A 12,129-nucleotide genomic window follows, 5' to 3' on the forward strand; every position below is an offset into this window, starting at 1 on the left:
GCAGTGAGACTTCCGAAATATCAGATGAATGGGATAAAATGTATACGTACATTAGTGGGGTCAGACAACTCTAGAAAGGCAGATTATGAACTGGGTGTGGAGGACCTTAAATGATTTCCCATTGTTTGATTACAAATGGAGACTCATTCAACAAACTACAAGGAAGAAAGTGGCTTCTGTAAATTCACCTGGGAATTATATAATGATCAAACATCTTGGGATGGCAAGAACGAGATTGAAACGGGCTGGGTGGGTTGGTGAGGCATGAGACAGTTAACAAAAGTGCTAAGTTGTGGTACTTTGTAACTTAGTTTGTTTCTGATGAAGAAGGGACAGTCAGAGTCCAGACACTCAGGGAACAGTTACTTCAGGGTATCAGTTGGGAACATGTCAGTGGCAGGTAACAGGAAACCCAATTTGCAGTACAGTTAACAACTAGCTGCTTACTGTCCCATACTACAAGAAATTGAAGGGATTTTTGATACTGATTCAGTAGTTCAGTATAGAGAAACACTAAGGATCCAGGAGCTTCTCTTGGCCTCCCCCCGACCCCACGACAGCACAGGTGGGTGCTGCTGTTAGCCAATTCCTGCATTTGAGAAGGGGGGGGGAGGCACCGGGTAGCCACAAAACACACACACAAAAAAACTTTACCATAAGTAATACCTCAGTAGCCGTTAGCTGTGTTTACTGGCTAAAACTGTATGGCTATATCTTGCCTTATGGCAAGATGGAATCAGAGAGTCTTTAAAATTTGTAACCTTCAGGGTGGCACCTGTGGCTCAAAGGAGTAGGGCACCGGCCCCATATACCAGAGATGGCAAATTCAAACCCTGCCCCAGCCAAATATTAAAAAAAAAAAAAAATTGTAACCTTCAACAGCCTCTGTAAGGGAGAAGGAGGTTGAGGATAAAAGTTTAAGTTAAGTATTCCACACTGTCTAACACAGTAACTTTAATAAGGGGCCTAGGGCTTGAGATGTTTTCATGGGATGAAAATAATTTAAACAGTAAGGACTAAGAGATTTTGAAAACCCTTCTAGGTTAGTGAGAGAGGCTGACAGGTTATTCAGATACATACTAAAAATAATTTTCTGTAAACTGCCCTAGATACACCCATCAGCTACCTACATCGATGACGACAGTGTTAGTGAATTTTCTCCTGGTGTTAGTGAAGTAGCAGAGTGTAGCCACGTCCCTACCTTCTCTAAAATGTCCTGTCCAATATAAATACAATGTGGTTACATAGGTAATCTTGCATTTCCAAGTACCAAGATGTATACAAAGCTCAAAACAATTTTAATAATATATTTTATTGAATTACCACATACCAAACATCGTGATTTCAACACATAATACAAAAGCAATAATATATTTTTTTTTTCATTTTTTCCCTTAATTCATCCATATCCTGTGTATGTTTTATCCTTGGAGGTGTATCAATTTGGACCAGCTACATTTCTAGGGCTAATTAGCCACATATGTCTAGTCAGTACTGTGTTAGATAGCTTATCTTTAAACCTTTATTTTATTGTTATCAAACCATAACCGTGTACATTAATGCACTTATGGGGCACAATATGCTGATTTTATATACAATTTGAAATGCTTACATCAAACTGGGTAACACAGCCTTCACCTCTCTTACTTCACTGTTGCATTAAGACATTTGTACCCTACTCTTAATGGATTTGACATGTACCCTTGCAGTATGCACAATAGGAGAGGTCTCACTGATCACCCTCCCTCCTCCCTTCCCCTCCCTCTTCTCTTCCCTCCTTCATTCTGGGATATAGTTGTGTTTTATCATTCCTAGGAAAGTGTGGGTGATTATATATTGGTTTCATGATAGTACTGAGGACTATATTCCAGCACCATCCATGTAAACATAAAAGAGGTAAAGTCTCCATCTTTTCATGGCTGCATAATATTCCATGGTACATATATACCACAATCTGTTAATTCATTCATGGGTAGATGGGCACTTGGGCTTCTTCCATGACTTGGCAATTATGAATTAGGTTTCAATAAACATTCTGGTGCAAATATCTTGGCTATAAAATGATTTTTGGTCATCCGGATATACTTAATAGAGGAGTTGTAGGATCAAACAGCAGGTCTACTTTTAGCTCCCTAAGAGTTCTCCAAACTTCTTTCACAAATCAGGAGGAATTATGCTACCAGACTTCAGGCTATGCTATAAATCTATAGTGATCAAAACAGCATGGTACTGGCACAAAAACAGAGAGGTACATGTATGGAACAGAAGAGAGAACCAAGAGATGAACCCAGCCACTTATCATCTGAGTAAGCCTATCAAAAACATAAATCGGGGGAAAGATTCACTATTTAGCAAACAGTGCTGGGTGAATTAGCTGGCGACTTATAGAAGACTGAAACTGGACCCTCCCCTTTTACCATTAACAAAAATTGATTCTCACTAGATAAAAGATTTAAACTTAAGACGAAACCACAAAGATACTTGGAGAGAGTGCAGGGAAAATACTTGAAGAAATTGGCCTGGGAGCATATTTTCTAAGGAGGACCCTCCTGGCAATTGAAGCAACACCAAAAATATATTACTGGGATCTGATCAAACTAAAGAGCTTCTGCACAGCCAAAAACACAGCACGTAAAGCAGGAAGATGACCCCTAGAATAGCAGTAAACCATTATCTAAAAAAATCCAGGAGGAAAAGAGAAAACATTGAATCATCTTCATACTAAAACTTAATAAATAAACATTAGAGTAGACCGGATTCTATTTCAGAGAAATTCAATCTTCTTCTTCTTTCTTATACATTGATGTCTCATAGTCAGGAGGGTAATGCTTTTCCTGATATTTTAAAAGTAAATCCAAAATTGTCATCCTTTGTGTATGACTACTGGGGAAGGCAGAGTTAAAGAAAACTTTGGAGACCACAAAGTTTGGAGACCAGTCGACGGATGTTTCTAGCACAAGTATTTCTGTTTAACAGGTAACCAGGTTGAGCGCTAATAGCATTCTCTTGGACCTTTAGGTGAATTCAAACATTTTAGGCTGAAAATAAACCTAAGAGGAGATTCATTAATATCAGGAAGGGCACAATGGGAGCTAACAAATTTCTGAAAGAGGAAGTGTTTGGTGGACCTTCTGTGAGGAAGGAATTTGTTATGACTGGTGTTACTTATTATTTTGATGTCCCCATGTGGGGCTGAGATCAATATAATTTTCCTCACAACAAAGCATTAGATGGTGCTTTGAAATGCAGCTGCTCCCTTGAGGAATACAGCTCTGTCGGGACCACATCCCTGGTGTTTTCATGTAGCCTTAGAAATACAGTAGACTGTCCATAGCTGGCCACCTCTTTAAGTTGACTTAATTTTCATAGACCAGACATGCACCACATGTATGCATTAGTACAGTAGGCCAAGGTCCTTATGTTGACCACCTCTGTGTGTTGACTGGTCTGTTATACCCTCTTCAGTGGTCACCTTACAAAGGCTCTACTGTATTGTAACTGGGGAAAAGAGCTGGCCTTGAGGGTGGCCCTGGCCGCATCAAGGTCTTGGCAATTCCTGATGTGACAGGCATTGTTTATTAGCTGATGAGGACAGACTACTTACGAGAGGAAATCTACCTAGAAGTTACCAGACACATCCTTCTGGAATGTCAGCATTCTTTTCTTTTTCTATAGATATCTGACCTTTCTTTCCAAGGCCATCTAAAAAAAATCACTCCTCCATGAGTCCATCCCTGATTTCTCCAAGCCAAAGTCTTTACTCCTTCTCTGTTCTCTATTTACCACCATGGCTGTAATAAACACCTATTATGTCTCATGCATTTTAATCAAATATCTATTTACAATATGTATTTTTACTTAAATATACAATTCTTAAGAGCCTAAACTTTCTCAGCTATTTTCCTTGGACTGGTAACTCTACCTCACCAATCATAGGCACTAAACATCTATTGAATATTAGCATAATTCTCCTACTTCTTTCTAACTTCATAGTTTATAGCAAAGAATGTCAAGATTTTCACTGTTAAAATGGGGAAAATTATCTTTCCTAATAACCTACCATGCCATATGCCTTCTCTCCTTAGCTTCACCAGACGGAAGACAGGTGCTTGGCCCCCCCGGAAACCACAGTACACCGGCTGCCAGCCCTTTATCTCATGAACCTCAAGTAAGGCTCCCAAGGGACCACCTAATTCTGCTCCCCAAACTCAGCAGATGTGGAAGAGACTCTACTATTTCCAACCTAGGTGAACCTACTTTTTATCAACCCATAGGGGAATGTTCAGATAGATATCAGAAAAATAGTGGCTTAACAACACATATAAGATAAAGCAAAATAATCACAGGGTTCTAGGCTGGGTGTGGCTGTGTCTAGATTCTGGGTCAGTCGCCCAGAGTCATTGAGCCCAGGTGAGTCACCGTCTCCCTGAGGAGTCTACCGTGAGATAGGAGGGGACCTCCAGAAGACTGAGTTCTGTCTGTGTTTCTGCAGCACGTCAAATAGGCTTGTGAGTTGCCATTTGTTTGGTGGAAAAGATATATAATCATGGCCTGCTAATGCTGGAAGTGACCTTAGCTTCCAGCTGAATCGCTTCATCAAGCAGAGTCCACGCCTGGAGGGACCATGTGCCTTTCCGGTAGGTCTTATTTTTACCATAACAGCGTGTGGTTGAAATCTACAGTATCTCTGGGCTTCATCGTTTGGAAAAACTTTTCAGTATGCAAATTAACTACAACAATGCTTTCTGTCTCACCCTGCCAAAATGGACATTTGATGCCATTGCTTAATTAAATAATGATAAATATTGGGATCAGATACCAGCCTAGGTATCTGATGTGAGTGGAGTGAATGGGGAGGGGAATAGGGAGAGAGATAAGGGAGATTTGGCCCCAAAGTCACTGATATTTACCCCAGAAATATTGCTATGGATCTATCTTTATAGTTTCCCTTCTGAGATCGTGTGAATTTGGGAATAGAGATATTCCACACCATATGTGAGAGACACATTGTCTTGTTGAAATCTCAAGCGATAGAGATTGGGCTGTCAGATGAATGATATAAGGGTGTCTAATTGGCTCAGGAAAGCAGTCTTTCCCTTAAATTTTCTCCCCTGGCCTGACCACATATGCTCAGAACCCAGCCGGATGTGTCTTACGCCTTTCTCTGCCTTAGCGATTTTTGAGACTTCGCATTTTCTGCTTGGATGGTGCACGGCCCCCTGTTCCTTATCAACCTGGCAGCAGAGTCCCAGCTGCCTTTCCCTCACAGCAAAGCCAGAGCTGTCTGCTCTGCTCATCCCTCCTTTCCAGGAAGACAATCAGCTAGAGCTCATCAGAGTTTCTTACGGTGACATCAGGGCCTTGCGTTGTAATCACCAGGGAAGCAAAGCAGTGAGAATGCAGATCTTCTGCAGAGTTAACAAAAAGAGACGGGATTTCTAAAGATGATGAAAAGCCTCCCCTATGCCAAAGCTAAAGAAGGCAGTGAGCAGAAGCACCTGTCAAAAGTCTGGTCTGTGTTCCTGATGCTGGCTGCCTACAACTGGCCAGGGCAGATCCAGAATGGAAGTCTAACCTATCTACTGGACTTTTGTGAATAGATTATATGCCCCTGAGAGGTGGGAAACCTAGAAATATAATACAAGGGAGTGGGATGGATATTAACAAAACAAAACAAAACAAAATCAACAAAAAGAAAACAGCCTTTAGACACAGTGTTCATCAGAATAAACTTCACCTCAACATCACCATGTAGACAAAACAGAAGTCACTTTCTGGAGGTCAAGGAAGAGACACGATTACGTGGCCTTAGAGATTATTTTCTACATTATTCTGTGGTTCAAAAGGTGAAGTGACTTTCCCAAGGGCTTATGTTTAGGTAATGGCAGAAATGGAAGAACTCTCTCTGTCTCATGATGTCAGCGCTGAATGTTTATCAAATTCACAATCTAAAGCCAGGGTATGACTGCTTCAAACAGAAATCATTGTTTACAGAGTCATGTATGCTTATTTAAACCATTTTCAGGCCATTTTAGACCGAGGAAGTAAAACTACCCTCTTTATTTTCTTCTGAAAACTTTGCCTGGTGTCCTAGAATCCCTGAGACTCACCTGTTGGGATATTTCCTTGTTTTTGGACCCTTTCAGAGACATCAAGAAATGTCTTCAATTCCCTAAAGCAAATGATACAAACCCCAGACCCTGCCATTGGTGACGCTGCCAGTGCCTGTTAAATGGCCACGTGGTTCATAGTCCACATGGAGTTCATCATTTTAAAAAAAGTTGCCATAAATTGGTATAGGCTACTACAGTGATTTACTCAGGCGGACCTCGATATCACACAAAAGGTGGGGTTTATTTGATCAGAAAGTGGTACCTGCAGAACGATCCACCAGCATTGCAAATAAGACTCGAAACTGATACAGCCTTTCATATTTTCAAAGTCTCTCACAGTTGTGCAGTTGAGACTCAGGCCGAGCTCCAGAGCTGACACCCTGTGCTGAATAGACTATAGGGAAGAGGGCAAGCCCGTAACAATACATGCAGGGGTTATGGGAGGTCCTCCAGCTAGTGCTGTCCAGGCCTCTAATGGCGCTGGGGTCTCTGCCCATGCTAGACCCAGACCCCGATTAATTTATTCATTCCCCAAATACTAATGGAACTCTGATACACACTAGTCACTATTCTTGATGCTGAAGATTCAATGGCGCGAGCAAAATAAATAAGGTCATAGACGAGGTCTTAGACCCCATGCCGCTTATACTCTAGATGGAAAGGGCAGGCGTGAGCATTTAAACAACGCCTAAATGAGACCATTTCAGACAGTGCTGAGTAACACAAAGAAAGAAATCTGAGTAGTGTGGCAACGTGTGATTATGGGAGAAGGAAGTACCTTTATTTCTAAAGTTGGAGTTTTAAAGGGGAGTTGAAAAAGTCCATGGTAAAAATGGAGAAGGAGAAGCCGACTGCGTTTAAAGATCTGGGCAGAGAGTTACCCCTGAGGGTCTTAAGCAGAGAAGGCACTTGGAGTCTCCCAGGGAAGGAAAGGAAGTGACAAGTGTGCACAACGCTATGCAACCATCAGCAGGTCTTTGGTTATTTTCTTCCTCGTGTTCAGAGAATCTCTCACCTTACATAGTCTTGTAGGAAGCAGAATCTGCCTCTTGCTAAGGAAACTACTAACTCACAGGTCTTGCTTTTGGAGCCTCTCCGTATCAGTGACAAAGTGATATGCACAGAAGGCCATCAGATGATTGGACATACCTTGAGTTTGGAGCTAGAAATATTAACACAATAAGATCGTGTCATGGCAGCGTTGCCAGCAGAGGCCAATGGGGGCCTAACCTAGAGGTATCCACAGAGTAAGTTCTGGTTTCCAGTGCTTGGAGATACAGGATGTATGTCTCCTGCAAATTATTTTCAGCAAGAGTTGGTCTTTTGCTCCCAATTTTCTCTGCCTGGTTCTTCAAATTTCCCAGTAAGTTTATGAGCATCCTAACAACTCTTTCAAAGCTTTCATTTTCACTGGAACCATCCTGAGTCAGTTTGCTTGCCAGCAACTTGAACCTACTTTTAAGATTGACGTGAAAATTGGTTCCTTCTGGGTATACGCCTAGTAATGGGATTGCAGGATCAAATAGAAGGTCTAATTTGAATTCTTTGAGGATTCTCCATACTTCCTTCCAAAAAGGCTGTATTAGTTTGCAGTCCCACCAGCAGTGTAAAAGTGTTCCCTTCTCTCCACATCCACGCCAGCACTTGCAGCTTTGAGACTTTGTGATGTCAGCCATTCTCACAGGGTTAGGTGATATCTCAGGGTGGTTTTGATTTGCATTTCTCTGATGAGCATTTTTTTCAAATGTTTGTTAGCCATTCACTGGTCTTCACCAGAGAAGGTTCTGTTCATATCTCTTGTCCAGTGGTATATGGGATTGTTTGCTCATTTTTTATTGATTAATTTGAGCTCTCTGTGCTCAATTCTAATATGAAGCTAGTTGATCATCTAATATACACCCACATAAGAGAAAAACTCAAATCAATTCAAGGTGGGGGCGGGGGAACAAGGGAGGGGAGAGAGGAGAGAAGGGAGGGAGCAGGGGTGCTCCCACTTAAGGGGCACAGTGGTATGGGGTATGGCACACCTCCTGGGGGTGGGATACAATTATAAGAGGGAGTTTACCTAACAAAATCAAACAGTGTAACCTGATTCTTTGTACCCTCAATTAACCCGAAACAATTAAAAAAAAAGTAAAATTAAAAAAAATAAAAAATAAATTAAGAAAAGAAAATTGGTTTCAGGAGTGGATGGATGTAACAATTCACCATGGAGGAAGTCCGGAATTCATTAGAGCCAAAGGTGATAAAAATCAGCCAGGCTTAGGAAAGCAACTTTGGTTTTTGTGGCAAGCAGTAGTAAGGTCACTAATTTAATCATCACCCGTGTTTGCCTGAGGTGCTCAGGGAAAGCAAAGCATCGGGGAACAGAGTGCACTTGGCCGTGAAGCGATGGCTGAATTCAAGGATTATGGAAATGGGAGACTGTTTCCAACCACGCCAGGAAGCTCATGGAAAAGGACTGCCAAGCCCAAGGTACTGCATTTTCCAAATAAGTTAATAGACCATTGTCCGTGACTATGCTAAAGGGATTTTATCTTATGACTGTGATAAAAGCAGCTCTCATTTCTTACAGCATGGAGACTGAGACGTGTTTCTTCCTGTGGCTTTACAGTGGCTGATCCAAGGGATTTCATAATACCTGCTCACTTAAATTTATAGTTTCACAGGGACTTCTCTGTAAATTAAGGTATCCACTAGAAAAGCATATGACCTTGAAAACTGGAATGATATCTTCTGGAAAGTATGGAATAATTCAGGATTCCCTGAACTGTAACTACCCTCTGCAGCACCGAGATACTCATGAACCTTTTCTGTCCAACGATATGAGCTTGCTTCTCTTAGTTACAGTGATTTACTTAACTTTCCAAAAACCTAGAACTGACTTTGTCCCTGGTGTCCCTACAAGGGAAGCCAATTCTGCTCATGGCTTAACACAAACAAACCTTTGTTGTTTGAAGACTCGTGATGAGAACCAGATCTAGCTGATGCCTCAGAGGTGGAAGGAAACGCACGCTTCACCTGGGAGCAGAAAGCTGACAAAGCCCTCAAATTATAAATCTGTTTTTAAAATCTCCACAAAAATTTAGAGGAAAAAAAGAAAACTGAAACAAAAGGAGGGTAAAGTATTGTCTTGGACAAATTGGTTAGGCATACTTCCTGTATAGTTTGGTAATTAATAATTTAAGATCAGAATTCTATTCATTTCCACTGTAGCACTCGCAAAGTAACAAAAGTGGCAAAGAGTTTTACATTTCTAATGCTTACAAAATCTACACAGACTTTGTTTTTCTTAAAACGGAATTCTTGCTTAACCCCTGACATGCCAGCAGCAGGGTAGTGGGAACAGTCCACCTAGTTTTGAGCAGTAAAGAGAGGCATTTAAAAAATGATGAACAAAAGTAAAATAAAAACAGATGGGGTTTTCATGTTGTCGTAATTTATCATCCACTATAAACAATGTCAGTGGTGAAATGATCCTATCTAATGAAAGTTTTTGCAGCTGTAAGTTCTAAACAATTGCTACTGTTATGTTTTAATAATGATAATATATCATTAATATTATATTAATATTATATATTAATGATAATAATGATAAGCTTTAAATTAGCATACTTTTCCTTATAATCTTTATTAAACATTACATTTTACTTGTCAGTCACTCCTGAGCCCTCCCAAGTATGAAGTTACTCCCTGAAAAGCACAACTCATCTATACACATATGTTTCAAAAGCAGGTCTGTATCCCTGGTTTGTGAGGATGGTTTAACATAAGTAAATCAAGAAATGTGACATGTCATATTAACAAAATGGTTATCTCAATAGATGCAGAGAAGTCATTTGACAAAAATCAGCATCTTTTTATGATAAGACTCTCAATGAGTTATGTGTAGAAGGAAGTCCCCCAACTCTGTACAGTTCATATACAACAAGCCATAGCTAACATCATACTCAATGATGAAAACTTGAAAGCATTTCCTCTAAGATCAGGAATAGGAAAAAGATGCCCACTCTTGCTAATGCTATTCAACATTACACAGCAAGTACCAGCCACAATAACTAGGTAAAATAATAAAAGACATCCAAACAGAAAAGGAAGAAGTAAAATTGTGTTTGTTGACAATATGCCTTTACATACGGAAAATCTTAGACTTCACCAAAACACAGTTAAAATGTCTAAATACATTCAGTAAAGTTACAGGATACAAAATCAACATACAAAAGTCAGTAACATTTCTATATACCAACAATTTCTATATACCAAAATCTATAGAAAATAGCATTCAAAATAAAAATACTTAGGAGTGAATTTAATGTAGGAGGTAAAATATCTGTGTACTGAAAACTACAAAACATTGGTAAAGGAAATTTAAGATGACACAAATAAATGGAAAGATATCCCCCTATATTAGCAGAATCAGTATTGTTAAAATGTCCATACTACCCAAAGCTATCACAGGTTCATTGTAATCCTTACCATAATTCTAATGATATTTCTTCATAGGAATAGAATAAAGTATCTAAAAATTCATGTGGAATAACAAAAGATCTGGAATAGCCAGGGAAATTGGCTTGGGGTTTTGTGGGGTTGGTTTTGTTTGTTTGTTTGTTTGTTTGTTTGTTTGTTTTACCCAAAATAACAAAGCTAGAGGCATCATATTTCCTGATTTCAAAATAATTTACAAAGCTATAATATTCAAAACAGCATGGTACTGGCATGAAAACAGACACAAAGGCCAATGGAACAAGAAAGAAAGCCCATAAATAAACCTAAACACTTACAATTATTTGATTTTTAACAAAGTGGGAAAGAATAGTCTCTTTAGTAAATGATGTCATGAAACTGAATTTCCACATCAAAAAGTATGAAATTGGATGCTTATTTTCTACCATATACAAAATAAATCAAATGAATTAAAGACTAAAATTTAGACATGAAAGCCTAACACTATTAGAAGAAAACATAGGGAAAGACCTCCATGACATTGGTTTGAGAAATAGACATCCAAATAGTTGTCCTTAGAATGGTGAGAAGGATTACATTGAATCTGTGATAGTTTGGGGTAGTATGGACATTTTAACAATACTAATTCTGCTTATACGTGATCATGGGGTATCTTTCTACTTAAATGTGTGTCATTTTAAGTTTCTTCCACGAATATTTTTTAGTTTTCAGAATATAGATCTGTTACCTCCTAGGTTGAATTGACTCCTAAGTATTCTATTTTTAATGCTAGTTTAAATGAGGTAAGGTTCTTGGGGTAGAACCTTAGAAGAACAGGCAACAAGAGCAAAAAGAGACAAATGGGATTGCACCAAACTAAAAAGCTTCTGCGCAGCAAAATAAATCATCAACAGAATGAAGAGACAACAGACTCCCAGATCAGGGGGATACATTTGTAAACCAAACTGAGAATATGCTAATATCCAAATATATAAGGACTCAAGCAATTTGATAGCATGGAAACAGCAATTAAACAATGGGCAAAGAAACTGCATTTTTCATAGATAAACAAACGGCCAACAGGTACATAAAAAAAAAAAAAAAAGCTCAACATCTATAATCCTCAGGGAATTGCAATTTAAAACCATAATGAGATATCACTGCATACCTGTTAGAATGGCTATTACCAAAAAGATGACCGATAACAAGTGTTAGCAAGGATGTGGAGGATAGAGTATCTTGGTATACTCTTATATAAACTAGTACAGCCATTTTGGAAATGGTAGTTCCCCCAAAAGAGGAAGGAAGAAGGAAGGAGGGAAGGAGAAAAGGAAGGAAACAGAACTAGGAGCAATCTCTCTGCTTCTGGGTATGTATCCAAAGGAAAGGAAATGAGTATGTCAAAGAAATATCTGCACTCTGGTGTTTATTCGCGTTAATCACCACAGCCAAGTATACAAGCATCCTAAGTATCCAACTGATGGGTCAATAAAGAAACTGTGCTACATATACACAAAGGAACACTGTACATCCTTATAAAACACAGTGGAACACTGTACATCCTTATAAAATA

The sequence above is a fragment of the Otolemur garnettii genome, unplaced genomic scaffold (genome assembly GCF_000181295.1).
Source record: "Otolemur garnettii isolate 467f Iridium unplaced genomic scaffold, OtoGar3 scaffold00019, whole genome shotgun sequence".
NCBI lineage: Eukaryota > Metazoa > Chordata > Mammalia > Primates > Galagidae > Otolemur > Otolemur garnettii.